At 37.5% G+C, this 15,039-nt stretch overlaps 1 pseudogene; it reads left to right on the plus strand.

The window, feature by feature from the left end:
- The first annotated feature begins 229 nt into the window (after positions 1 to 229).
- On the plus strand, positions 230 to 10,092 carry LOC131280806 (pleckstrin homology domain-containing family A member 3 pseudogene; annotated as a pseudogene).
- The last annotated feature ends 4,947 nt before the right edge of the window (positions 10,093 to 15,039 follow it).

Below are 15,039 nucleotides of genomic sequence, written 5' to 3' on the forward strand. Positions count from 1 at the left end.
ATTCTTTTTAATTTATTTCTCACCCTTTCCCCCCATTGTCTGCTCTCATGTCCATTTGCTGTGTGTTCTTCTGCATCCTCTTGCATTATCCAGCAGCATTGGGAAACTGCATCTCTTTTTTGTTGTGTCATCTTGCTTGGTCAGCTCTCCATGTGTGCAGCATCACTCCTGGGCGGGCTGTGCTTTTTTCATGGGGGGCGGCTCTCCTTGCAGGGCACACTCCGTGAGCATGGGGCACCCCTCCATGGCACAGTACCCCCTTGCGTGCTGCAGCGCTGTGCGTTGGCCAGCTTACCACACGGGTCAGGAGGCCCTGGATATCAAGCCCTGGACCCTCTGTATGGTAGACAGACGCTGTATCAGTTGAGCCACAACTGCTTCCCATCAAATTATCTTTGACTCTTCGCATTAGCCCTAAAAAAAGTTAGTGCTATTTTTTAGATTTGCCTATATGATTGTGTTCCTCCTTTGATTTTTTTTTAGGAATAAACTATAATATATTTTTATATTATTACATGATTTAAAATTGCTCTAGAATGTATAATTGTCTCCCTACAGCCTTGCTTCTCACATTAGGATTAGAAAAGACCCTAGATACCTATCCACTTTCTTCAACAGACGTAACTGAGACTTAAGAAAGATTGGATAGATCACATATCTACACAACTCCTTGTTTATAAAGAAACATGCTATTGAAGGGGATGTTAGAGTTTAAGGAAGTCTGGATAGAGAGCAGGACCTACAAAGATGAATGAGGCCTATTTCCCTGCCTTAAAGAAACTTAATAATCTAGCAGGAAGAATACAGCAAGATGTGCCTGTAAAGAACTAGAGAAGTTGCTTGGTGAGGTGTGTATAGAAAGTTCAATGAGAGTTAAAAGAAGTAATAGGAATCTTGAATGTCACAAAACCTTCCCTTTGAAATTGGCAATACCATGATTTTAGATGTGTACCCAGAGGCATAGAAGTCAATTTGGAAAGAGTGAAAATGAAAGGGAATGCAGGATGGGAAGTTGAAGGGCATGAGAACAGTTTGGATTAAGTAAAAAAACTTGTAAAAGTTTAGCTGGGACCTGAGACCTCTCCAGTGTAAATAGTTTATGTAAGAGGAGGGAATATATCCTCAAACATGCACGCATGCTCAAAATAGGGAGTACAGGAACTGAGTCACTTGGATTTACCAAATTGCTTTAGGTAAAGCAGGGGGTTGGGGTCAGGGAGCCCTGGCCCTTACACATTGAGTCCTGTTCATCCTCCCCAGCTTCCCCTCCCCTTATACATAGATTCTCCGTGACTTCCTACACTTTCCACCAGTCCACACCGTGACACCCCCTCCTGTTATCAATATTCATTAAAATAAAATTCCGGAAAATAAGAAGAAGATACCCCAAGCAATTACATTAAGGAATTACAAGGAAACCAATAATGTCTGACCTACCCTACACCTTTAGAGTCCAGTCTCAAACCAGGCCCAAATTAGCATAAACAACCTATGCCTAAGGGTTTGCATTATTCAGGGTAACACGCCTTAGTAATCATGAGAAATGTCATCTAAGTCAGCTCTGGGATTTCTGGAGGTAGGCCCTTGTGGACTTGATCCCAAAAGAACTAAATAAAATGTCTGTGTTTCATCTGAAATTGCTTCTAAACTGGCCTGATTTCTAAGACCTCCAACCCAACATTAAACATGTCTGAAGTTCATCTGACCCCCTGAGATTTATCCCTTGGTGACAGTAAACAGAACAACTTTAGGAAAGAGACATCAGACAACTTTCAGTAAAGAGACTCATTCTAGGCACTGCTCTAACAGTATTGTAAGAGAAGCTCTACTACTTAGCAAAATTCACGGGAATAATGTTCGTTATTGTAAATGCCTATTACGGATTATAAATGCCTATTAAGAATAAAAGTCATTCTTGTAAAGGTACATTTTAAGTCTATTCAGTTAAACCTGAAGCTTTTCATTTTCTGTTTACTTCTTGCATCATAAAACATTGATGCCTTATTGGGTATAAATTAGCAATAATAAATAAGATACTATAATTTTAAAAAAATTTTGTGGCACCAGTGTAATATTAATTTTTTTCTCTTTTTTAATTGTATTTTTTGAAGACATAGATCACAAAAAAATGTTACCTTAAAAATATGAGGTTCCCATACATTCCCCACCCCCGCTCCTCCCACATCAATAACCTCTTTCATCATTGTGGCACATTCATTGCATTTGGTGAATACATTTTGGAGTACTGCTGCACAGCATGGATAACAGTTTACATTATAGTTTACAAAATTTTAAAATTTGATTACCAAAATTATCTGAGTCATACCACAATGAGAGTTATCTGAAGACAGATACCAGTATGTGAATTAAATTCAAGATTATGAAAGGATAAATCTTTTTTTATATAGCTAATGATTGGAATCTCATTTGGAGCGCCATCTGCCTAAATACGCAGTTTAGATAAATTGAGGTCAAATACATTTTGTTACTAAATGTGTCCACTGGCAGTAATGCATGCACAGTATCTCTTGTGCATATATTAGGTTTATCATGTGATTATGAGTAACCAGTTAAGAAAAAGTTGGACATTCATATATAAATCACCCAGAAAACCATAATTTGAAAGGTACACTTTAAGCAAGATGGAGAGGAAACTTCCTTTTGCTCTATGCCTTACTGTCTAGGATCTCGACTTGGGGGAATCGTTAGGGTTCTTCATAATATTCCAAAGGATTAAAGATGATCTCTGCTACATGTAGACAGGTCACAAAGGAGGTAAGAAGAAGGTTTCGTTATGATAGACTCTTCATTGAAGATGAATATCCAGCTACTCATGTTACTCCATGAGTTTATTTCCCTGTTGTTATCCTCTGATTTTGAATAAAGTCTTATTTGAATGATCAAACATTTTCTCTGCTACATCCTATTAATGAGAGAGTTCTGCAACCAAACTTGGGCCAGTCATTCCCATGCAGGCCTATGAAGTTTTGGCAGTGGGAAATATCTAGAGCTCCCCAAAGGGAAAGCAAATCTCAAGAGGCAAGAGTCAGAGCACTTCTTCACCTGGATATTTTTCTTCTCTTGTCAATCTTGGACTGGCAGAAAGACGTAGCTCAAACCCTTGCTCCATCATTTACTAACTGTTGTGATCTTTTACAAGGAAACTTTAAAGCCTTTACTCTCCTTGACTGAAAAATAAGGATTATAAAATGTATCTAAGATAGTTTTAGGGAGATTAAAATGGAAAAAATACACAATGAGCATCTAGTACAATGCTTGACGTCTAATAAGCACTTGATGAATCAGAGTTATTAAAATTATGCTAGGTACTGTGTATTGAATTAGACTGGTGGTTCTCAGTTTTAGCTGCAAACTTTAAAAAAATGATATATCTCCAGCTCTGCCTCTAGAGATTCTGATTTGGGATGTTGGTGTAGGACTAGGATTCTTTGCTTTTTTGGGGGGGTTTATAGATAATTCCATCCTGTCATTTGGGGTGAGAATTACTTACATCAAAGTCAGCAAACTTTTTCATTAAACAGTAAGATAGTAAATATTTTAGGCTTTGCAGACCATATGGCCTCTCTCACAACTACTCAACCCTGTCATGGTGGTATGGAAGCAACTACAGACAATATGAAAACAGGTAAGCATGACTATGTTCCAATAAAACTTTATTTATAAAAACCTACAAAAGCAGGAAGTGGGCCAGGTATGTCTTAAATGAAGAGAGGTGTTTTGTTTTGTTTTGTTTGCTAGAGCTAGGGGAAGTATATTATTATGTTCAATAGCATCAGCATTAAAAGCCTTACATGTGATGACCAATGTTTGATGCTATACACAGTTTAATTAAACAGGTAAGACTCCTGTCTTCCAAGGAATCTAGAACAACAGCAAAGATATAATATTTATAAGTAAGCCCTTATGAATAATTGTCACAAACAGATGAATATACAAAACTAAATGTGAAACTGGGTTCAGGGGTGGGCATATTTTCCTAATGCTCTTGATTTACACTTATCAGATAAAATAAGAATAGCACAGGGGTTCATTCTGGAACCAATGCAAGAGGAAAGCAATGTCCCCAGATCCTTTCCTTTTCTTCAGCAAGAGGCTATAAAGGAATATCTTTTAATAGGGGTCCTTTAATTAGGAATTCACAGCTTTCTATATCACTGATTTTGTTTTCTCTAAAATGTAATTTCTTCATCAGAGTACATTATCAGACTTAACATTTGAGTATAAAGGCTATATTATGGTTGTCATTTAATGACAGCAGTGATTACTTCCTTTAATGTGAGAAAATGTTTCCTTTTCTCAATAAGAATGGGAAACTTTAGAAGAATCAGTAGATCAGTTTGTATATCTAAGTGTACATGTATGTATGGGTATGTTTAAAGCATGTCATTGGGAAGTGGATTTGGCTCAATGGATAGAGTGTCCACCTACCGCATGGGAGGTCCAGGGTTCAAGCCCAGGGCCTCCTGACCTGTGTGGTGAGCTGGCCCACGTGCAGTGCTGATGCACGCAAGGAGTGCCCTGCCACACAGGGGTGTCCCCCGTGTAGGGGAGCCCCACGCACAAGGAGTGTGCCCCATAAGGAGAGCCACCCTGCATGAAAAATGTGCAGCTTGCTCAGGAGTGGCACTGTACACATGGAGAGCTGACGTAGCAAGATGATGCAACAAAAAGAGACACAGATTCACAGTGCCACTGACAAGAATGCAAGCAGACAAGGAAGAACACACAGCAAATGGACACAGAGAGCAGACAATGGGGGGAGGGGGAATAGGGGAGATAAGTTAAAAAAATAAAAAATAAAGAAATAAAAAATAAAAATAAAGCTTTAAAAAAATCAAATCAAATCAAATCAAAGAACAAAATTAATTTGTGGGGAGCAAATGTAGCTCAAGTGGTTGAGTGCCTGCTTCCCATATACAAAGTCCTGGGTTCAATTCCAGGTACCTCTTTAAAAAAATTAATTTGCTTTCATTTTATCACAAACAATCAAATACTTGACAACCAGTTATGTGCTAGACATTGTACTGTGGTGATATTGCAGTTAACAAGAAAGACAGGGTCTCTTCCTCTGGAGCTTGTAGTTTAGCAGGGAAGATAGAATACTTATAACTAATTAAACAGCCACAAGTGTTAAATGCCCTGAAAGCCAAAGTACATGGCATATTTAACAGTAGGAATTAGCCTAGTCTGAGATGACTGGGCTTCCATCAGAAAGTGACATTTAAGCTGAAAAATAGAGGATGAGCAGGAATTAGGTTGGCCAAGAGAAGGGACAGAATGTTTCAGGCAAAGAAAACAGCATGTGCAAAAGCTCTGAGACAGTACAAATCATGATGTGTTCAAGGAACTAACAGAAATCCATTTTGAAGAGAGAAAGTATAGGGATTCGGAGCGAGCCAAGCAGAAAAGATGGTACAGAGGTAGACAGGTAGGCTTTGTAAACCAAGGTATAAATTCTGAACTTTATTTTAAGATAAGTTTGCCAGATAAAATATAGGATGTCCAGTTAAATTTGAATTTCAGATAAACAGCAAATAAATTTTTTAGTATAAATATGTCCCAGATTTAACTGGGTAGTCTGTATTTTTATTTGCTAATTTTGGCAACCCTATTTTAAGAGCAATGTGAGATCTGAAAGGCTGAGAGGGAGACATGATAAGATTTGCTTGTTAAGCAATTACTCTCTAGTTATAGAGTGAAACGTACTGGAGGTAGAACAAAAATATCTGAGAAGATCTTGATGAATCCTACTTTTGAAACCTTCTCTTCCTTTGACTTTTTATGAAATAGTATCTTCTTAGGAAATCCCCTATCTCACAGCCTAATACCTCTCAGTCTCCTTGAATAGATTGACCTCTTCTATTAGACACATAAGCATTGATGTTCTGAAACACCACACAACGTTTGCAAGGAAGTGGAGCAACTAACTCTTTCGTGCATTCTAGTAGGAGTACAGCTACTTTGGCAAAGGTCTGGCAGTTTCTTATGGTCTTAGTTTACTAGGCTGTTAGGACAAATACCACATAGTGGGTTGGTCTAAATACCAAGCATTTATTCTCCCACAGTTTTGGAGACCAGAAGTCCAAACTTAAGGACTTGAAAGAAAGCAAAGACCATGCTTTCACCTGGGTGTCCGTGTCATTATGGTACTTGCTTACAGCAATCCTTGGGGTTCCTTAGCTTGCACTCTGCCTCCCATGACATGTTGATCTCTCCTTCCTTGTGTCTGCTCTTCTGATTTCCTCTGATTTCTCTGACTTCTTCGTGTGTGGCCTTCTCTGACTAACTGCATCTGAATTTCTTCTGCTTATAAAGGACTCTGGTCTTATGGATTAAGGCCTATCGCAGCTGGGCCTCACCTTAACTAAAAATAACAACTTCAAAGGTCCTATTTACACATGAGATCATACCTTCAGGAATGCAGGTTAAGATCAAGAACATGTCTTTTTCTTGGGGAACATAATTCAACCTATTCACTTATAAAAACAAAACATTTACCTACCCCGCATGACCTTATGAACAATTCCACTCTTACATATTTTCTCAAAGGAAATGAAAACATATGGTACAAAGATTTGTACAAAAATGTTCATGGCAACTTCATTCAAGATGGCTTCAACCTATAAACAATTTAGGTACCCATCAAATAGAAGAAAAGCTGAACAAACCAAGGTGTATTTCGTAATTTCCTTTGTGATTTTTTTCTTTGATCCATTGATTCTTTAAAAGTGCTTGGTTTATTTTCCATTTGTGGTTTTTCCAGTTCTTTCCCTATTATTGATTTCTAGTTTCATCCATTGTTGTTGAAGAAGATACATTGCATGATTTCAACACTTCTAATTTACTGAGATTTGTTTCATTACCTACTAGATGGTTTATCTGACAGAATGATCCACATACGCTAGAGGAGAATGGGTATTCTGGGGCTGTTAGGTGAAGTGTTCTACATACAACTGTTAGGTCCAGTTGATTTAGAGTATTGTTCAAGTCTACTATTTCCTTATTGATTTGCTCTCTAGATGTTCTATCAATTTTTGAATTGAGTGATAAAAATGTTGCATGTCAAAATTGTGAGAAGTAACTAATCCCATACTTAAAGGGACACTTAGAATTTTGAAATGTATATGTTAGAAAAGATGAAAGACTGGATGTTAATGTGCTAGTCACTTAAAGAGCATAGAAAGAAGGAAGCAGATTTGGCTGAATGGATAGAGCATCTGCTTACCACATGGGAGGTCCAAGGTTCAAACCCAGGGCCTCCTGACCCATGTGGTGAAGCTGGCCCATGCTCAGTGCTGATGTGCGTCAAGGAGTGCCATGCCATACAGAGGGGTGTCCCTGTGTAGGAGAGACCCACGCTCAAGGAGTGTGCCCCGTAAGGAGAGCCACCTTGCATGAAAAAAGTGCAGCCTGCTCAGGAATGGGGCCACACACGCCGAGAACTGACGTAGCAGGATGATGCAACAAAAAGAGACACAGATTCCCAGTGCCACTGATAGGAGTACAAGCGGACACAGAAGAGCACACAGTGAATGGACACAGAGAGCATACAACTGGGGGAGGTAGAAAGGGGAGAGAAATAAATAAAAAATAAACCTTAAAAAAATTAGATCTTTAAAAAAAATTAATAATAAATAAAGAAATAAAATAGAAAGAAACCAGAAAAATAAAGTTGTAAGAAATAAGATATCAACAGAAATGAGTGAAAGAAAAACAAATACACAATGATGCCAAGGTTAGATCTTTGACGAAGCAAGCAAAATTATTAAACTCTTTATAAACTGATTTAAGAAAATGAAAATCACAAAAAGCAGTATTGAGAATAACAAAGGAGGCATAATTATAAATGCTACAAACACTAAAAAATAAGAGGATGTTTTATGCTAATGTAAAAATGTAAATAAATCAAACCAGCAAAAAATAACAGAAAATAAAAATAGTCCTATAATCATTAAATAAATTGAAAGAGTAATAAAAATTCATTTTATAATTTAAACTCCAGGTCCAAAAGTTTTTTTTACTGGTGAGTTCAAGAAAAAACAAATAGGCAAGTGAATGTGGCTCAACTGATAGAGCATCCGCCTACCATATGGGAGGTCCTGGGTTCAAACCCAGGCCTCCTGACCCATGTGGTAAGCTGACCCACATGCAGTGACGATGTGTGCAAGGTGTCCCCTGTGTAGGGGAGCCCCATGTGCAAGGAGTATGCTCACATGAAGAGCCACCCTGCATGAAAAAAAGTGCAGCCTGCCCAGGAGTGGTGCCACACACATGGAGAATTGACACAGCAAGATGATGCAACTAAAAAGAAACACAGATTCCTGGTGTTGCTAACAAGAAGACAAGTGGACACAAAAGAACACACAGCAAATGGACACAGAGCAGACAATGTGTGTGGGGAGAGGGGGGAAGAGGAGGGAAAGAAATAAAAAATAAATCTTTTAGAAAAAAAAAAGAAAAGAAAAAAATACCAACCTGCAGAACCTACTGCAGATTTGAAAAAAGGAGAACCTTCCCTCTTTTATGAGGTAACCATAACCTGAATACCAAAACCTGACCAAGACTTCTAGTTTTGACAAAGGTAAATTCCACGCCATTCTCATTCATGAACATAACTGCAACATTCCTAAACAAAATATTAGCAAATCAAATTCAAGCAATGTATTAAAAAATAATATGCCATAACCAAGTTGAGTTCTTTTTAGGAATGTAAAGTGAGTTAATATTATAAACATCACTTGCTAAAATTCAACATCTATTGAAAGATTTTTCAAACGTTCTCAGCAAATTTGGATTAGAAAGGAAATTTTATACCACTACCACCACTACCACAAAACATAAGCATCATCATGCATATTAGCAAATAATTAAAACATTCACTTTAAGATCAGGAATAAATAAATTACTATCACAAATTCTATTTGACATTGTAGTAGACATCCTAACCAGGGTATAAGGCAAGAAAAAGAAACTAAGATGTAGGGATTGAAAAGAAAGAACTAAAGCAGTCATTATTTACATAGCCTATATGGAAAATCTGCCAAGAAAATATTAGAATTTATTTTAAAAATAAGTTATTATAACTAAAGAGTTTAACAAGATTCTGAATACAAAATCCATATTCAAAATGGAAAATGGTTTTTTCTACAATAACATAAAAAAATATAATATACCTAAGATCAAAACTGTACCAGGTAGGGAACAGATGTAGCTCAAGTGATTGAACACCTGTTCCCCACAGCCCTGGTACCTCCTAAAAATAAATAAATAAATACTACACCAGGTGCCTCACCCTGTAGCACCATGTCTTCAGGTGTGCACTTTTTCTCATTTCTCAATAAACTCTTCACTCCTTTGCCTACCCTAAAAACAAACCAACAAACAAAAAACTGAACCAAACATGGATGTGGCTGAAAGAGATGGCTAGTTGCTCTGGGGAGCTCCAAAGCCTGTTTGACTGATACTAAGACTAAAAAACAAAAGGAAATAAATGAAACCAGTGAATTTCTGAAAACCAAAATGTCTGAACTCTGCCTCTACTGTGACGTAATGCAGCACATTCATATAATTCTAGATTTTGTTCACCACGATAAGAGTCATTCATCTTCCAGTGTGGAGAACATGAATGAATCTCTTCTTTGCTTAGTGCTACCTCTGATTCCTTTATCACAACACTTGAGGAATGTGTGAAGACAGCGAAATTTAAACCCAAGAGGTTTCAACTGCCCCATCCAGATCTCTTAGTTTCTCCTGTGTCAACTCCTACTGTTCAAATGATGAAGCATTCTGTCAGCCACTCTGGTTCCTGCAGTTCAGAGAGGAGTAGCCACTCTATATAATTATAGAGAACCAGGATCTACACATGACCAGTCATCCCAGTGACGCTGAAGAACCTACGCAGATATAGACTCTTGTAAAGATATTCCCCTTGAAAACCCAGATAGACTTGTTCACTGTTAAAGAACTACTTAATCGAGATTTGGCACCTGTAACCATTCCTAAAGAAGGCAGAATTGTGGCCAGAAAAAAAAATCTGAATCAGGAGATCATCTTCCATCTTTCTCTTCCTGAGGAAACTGAAGGTTCCAACTTCCTCTCAGTATTGCCATGCAAAAGCTGCTGTAATTAAACTATTGCTATAGAGAGTAGTTTTTCCCTTTACTTAGGATTTCTCTGCATTTTATGGACTATTATTTTTAAAAACCCACATATCTTTGAAGTGTATTTTATCTTTATATAGTCTATTTGCAAGGGTATTTTCCTAATAATTTCATAGTATGACTGTGTATCTTTTTTGTCTTTTCTTTTTTCAAAACAAATGATGGTGTAACATTTTGACTCTGTAAGGACAAATGTAGATATTTTTCTGAAATACTGTCAGGGACTTACAGCATAGTCAGTGCATATTATAGCTTGTAAACACGAAATCTTAAAGACATAAGGTTTCAGTTTGACAGAAGTGTCATGGACCAAATAAATGGTCACTTTACCCCAGCTAAAAATGAGTTACAATAGAAGCATAATGGTGACTGTATTGGATTCCTTTCAGCAAAAAGGAAATACTTACTATTATAAATATTTTAACCCAAATACCAGGACATATTGAAGATTTTTTTAAAAAACAGACAATGCTGTCCTTCAGAGGTGAAGCCAACACTACTGATTTATCAACACCAAATGTTGGGTTAGTTTTTTTCATCATAAAAACTTATTGAAGTACATCATTCATATACGGATATACATAAACAATAAGTGTTGAGTAAGAGTTGTGAACTTACAAAACAAACATGCATATCATCATATAGGGTTTCCATACAACACCCCACCACCAACACCTGGCATTGTTGTGAAATTTTTGTTACAAACTATGAAAGAGCATTGTGAAAATATCACTACTAATATTTTACTACTAACTATAGCCCATATCTTACATTTGGCTTATTTTCCCTCAACCCCCTCATTTATTAAGACCCTGTATTAGTATTATATATTTGTTATACTTCATAAGAGAATGTTCTCATATTTGTTTTGTTAGCCACAGTCCATCTTCCACCACAGAATCCCCTGTGCTTTACAGTCCCTTGCTTTATACAATCCATTCAATGTGTACATTCACTAGCTCTCATTTAAAAAAAAGATTTATTTATTTATTTCTCTCTCCCCCCCACCCCCACCCCAGTTGTCTGTTCTCTGTGTCTATTTGCTGTGTCTACTTTGTCCGCTTCTGTTGTTGTCAGTGGCACTGGAATCTGTGTTTCTTTTTGTTGCATCATCTTGTTGTGTCAGCTCTCTGTGTGTGCAGCACCATTCCTGGCCAGGCTGCACTTTCTTTCGCACTGGGTGGCTCTCCTTATGGGGCGCACTCCTTACGCGTGGGGCTCCCCTACGCGGGGGACACCCCTGTGTGGCAGGTCACTCCTTGTACGCATCAGCACTGCGTGTGGGCCAGCTCACATGGGTCAAGGAGGCCCAGGGGTTTGAACCGCGAACCTCCCATGTGGTAGACGGACGCCCTAACCACTGGGCCAAGTCTGCCGCCACTAGCTCTCACTTTTATTACAGAACTGTGCTGTTAATTTTAGAATTACTCCAAAAGGAAAAATCCCATACCCCGTTTTACCCCCTCATTGTTGTCCCTTAGAACTGGTATATTTTCTTTGCCATTGCTGCAAAAATAGTACAATATTACTCTTAACTATCGTCCATAAGTTATATTATTTGCAATTTTCCTGTGTATCACCATATTCTTAACATTTTGTAAAAGAAGAACATTCTTATATTTATTCTATTTACAATCTTCATCCACCACCTAAATCACTATGCTAAACAATTCCTTGATTATTCTCTAGCTTCCTTTCAATTGACATTTACATCAACAGACTTTACCTGTATCAGCAACAACCACATTTATAAATCAACAGTATTATTTGTACTCACTATAATGTATTACCATCAACTCTTCATTTCCATACTTTTATAATAAATCTTATTAAAAATTTCATGTACATTAAGCTCATTTCCCATTCTGAATCCACATTCTCCTAATAATCTATACTCTAGAGTTTACCTGCATGAGTTTACTCATTGTATTTAGCTCATGTTAGTGAGACCATACAATATTTGTCCTTTTGTGTCTGACTTATTTTACTCAACATAATGTCTTCAAGGTGTATCCATGTTGTCATTTGCATTCCAATTTCATTTCTTCGTACAGCTGAAAAGGATTCTGTTGGTTGTATACAGCACATTTTAATTAGCTGTTCATGGTTTGTTGGACAGATGGGCTGATTCTAAATTTTAGCAATTGTGAATAATGCTGATATGAACATTGGTGTGCAAATGTCAGTTCACGTCTTTGCTTTCAATCCTTCTGAATATAATCCTAGTAACAGGATTGCTGGATCATATGGCAGTTCTATATTCAGCTTCTTGAGGTATTGCCAAACTGTCTTCCACAGAGGCTGAGCCATTCTACATTCCCATCAACAGTAAAAGACTGTTCCTATTTCTCCACATCCTTTCCAGCACTTGAAGTTTTCTGGGGGTTTTTTTTGTGTGTGTTTTTTTTGTTTTTATTTTTAATAATGGTCATTCAATATGGGGTGAAATGATATCTCATTTTAGGTATGTACAATTCACTAACAGCTAGTGATGTTGAACTTTTTTTTTCTCACGTGCTTTTTGGCCATTTCTGTTTATTCTTTGAAAAAACGTCCATTCAACTCTTTTGTCAATTTTTTAAATTGGGTTACCTGTCTTTTTATCACTGAACTGTATGATCTCTCTTTGTAACATGGATATAAAACCCTTATTGAATCTGTGGTTTCCAAATATTTTCTACCATTGAATAGGCTGCCTTTTTGCTTTCTTGACAAAGTCTTTAGAAGAATAGTATTGTTAAAGTTTAAGGAAGTCCTATTTATCTATTTTTTCTTTCATTGCTTGTGCTTTGGGTGTAAGGTTTAAGAAACTACCACCTACCACAATATCTTGAAGAAATTTCTGTACATTTTCTTCAAGGGGTTTTATGGTTGTAACTTTTGTATTTAGGTTCTTGATCCACTTGAGTTAATTTTTGTATAATGTACAAGATAGGAGTCCTCTTTCTTTCTTTTGGATATGGATATCCAGTTCTCCCCGAACCATTTGTTGAATAGACTGTTGTGGCCCAGATTTTTTGACAGCTGTATTAGTCAGCTGAAGGGGTGCTGATGCAAAATACCAGAAATCAGTTGGTTTTTATAAAGGATATTTATTTGGGGTAGGAGCTTACAGATACCAGGCCATAAAGCTAAGTTACTTCCCTTACCAAAGTCTATTTCTGCGTGTTGGAGCAAGATGACTGCCGATGTCTGAGAGGGTTCAGGCTCCCTGGGTTCCTCCCTTCCTCAGGCTTCTTTTTCCTGGACACAGGGTTTCTCTCTTCCTGGGGCTTGCTTCTTTTTCCTCTGTGAGCTTACTTCCCGGGGCTTCAGCTTAAGGCTTCAGCATCAAACTCCAAACATCAAAACTTCAACATCAAGAACCCTCAACTCTGTCCTTTGCCATGCCTTTTATCTGAGAGTCCACCCACCAAAGGGTGGAGACTCAAAACCCTAATGACACAAGAGGTTTACATGAGTACTTAATCAGGCAAACCTCTGAATCCAATATAATCTAATATGGCCAGAGGAAAAGATCAGTTTACAAACATAACCCAATATTTCTTTTTGGAATTCATCAATAATATCAAACTGCTACAACAGCCTTGTCAAAAAATCGCTGGACTCTAGATGTGAGGATTTATTTCTGAATTCATGATTCAGTTCCATTGGTCACTGTGTCTATCTTTATGCCAGAACCATCTGTTATTCACCACTGTAGCTAAATAGTATGCTTCAAAGTCAGGAAGTAAGAGTCCTCCACCTTCGTTCATCTTTTTAAAGACATTTTTGGCTATTTGGGGTCCCTTACCCTCCCAGATAAATTTGGTAATTGGCTTTTCCATTTCTGCAAAAAAGGCTGTTGGGATTTTTACTGGGATTGTATTGAATCTGTAAATCAGTTTGGGTTGAATTGACATGTTAATGTTATTTAGTCTTCCAATCCATGAACATGAAATGTCCTTCCATTTATTTAGGTCTTCCTTGGTTTCTTATAATAATGTTTTGTAATTTTCTGAATACTGGTCTTTTTTTGTCCCTAGTTAAGTTTATTCCTAAATATTTTATTCTTTTATTTGCTATTATAATTGGATTTTCTTTTCTGACTTCCTCCTCAGATTCTCCTTAAGTAGTATTGAGAAATGCTTCTGATTTTTGCATATTAATCTTGTATCCTGCCACTTGTGGATTTTTTGGGATTTTCTAGATATAGGATCATATCATCAGTGAATAGTGAAAGTTTTATTTCCTTATTTGATTGCCTTTTTTTTTCTTTTTCTTGTTCTAGCTAGAACTTCTAGCACAACATTGCTAGAACTTCTAGCACAATACTGAATAACAGTGGTGTCAGTGGGCATCCTTTTCTTGTTCCAAATCTCAGCAGGAAAGCATTCAGTTTTATACCATTGGATACAATGCCAGGTATGGGTTTTTCATATTTGCACTTTACCATACTTTACCATGTTGAGAAAGCTTACTTTCTTTTTAATTTAATTTTTATTTTTTATTTTCTCCCCCTTGCTGTGTTTGCACTCACTGTCTGCTTTGTGTCCATTCGCTGTGTGTGTTTTCCATGACTGCTTGTCTTTTCTTCTCATCTTTTTCTTTAGGAGGCACCAGGAGCTGATCCCAGGACCTCCAGTGTGGGAGAGAAGTACTCAATTGCTTGAGTCACCTCAGCTCTCTGGTGTGCTGTGACTCTCACTGTCTCTTCTCTGCTTCTCCCTTTGTTGTGTCATCTTGCTGCACCAGCTCTCTGCAGAACAGGCCAGCTTGCCTTTACCAGGAGGCCCCAGGAATCAAACCCAGGGCTTCCCATATGGTAGACAGGAGCCCAATTGCTTGAGCCACATCTGCTTCCTGAAAACTTACTTCT

This window comes from Dasypus novemcinctus, chromosome 13, assembly GCF_030445035.2.
Source record: "Dasypus novemcinctus isolate mDasNov1 chromosome 13, mDasNov1.1.hap2, whole genome shotgun sequence".
Taxonomy (NCBI): Eukaryota; Metazoa; Chordata; class Mammalia; order Cingulata; family Dasypodidae; genus Dasypus; species Dasypus novemcinctus.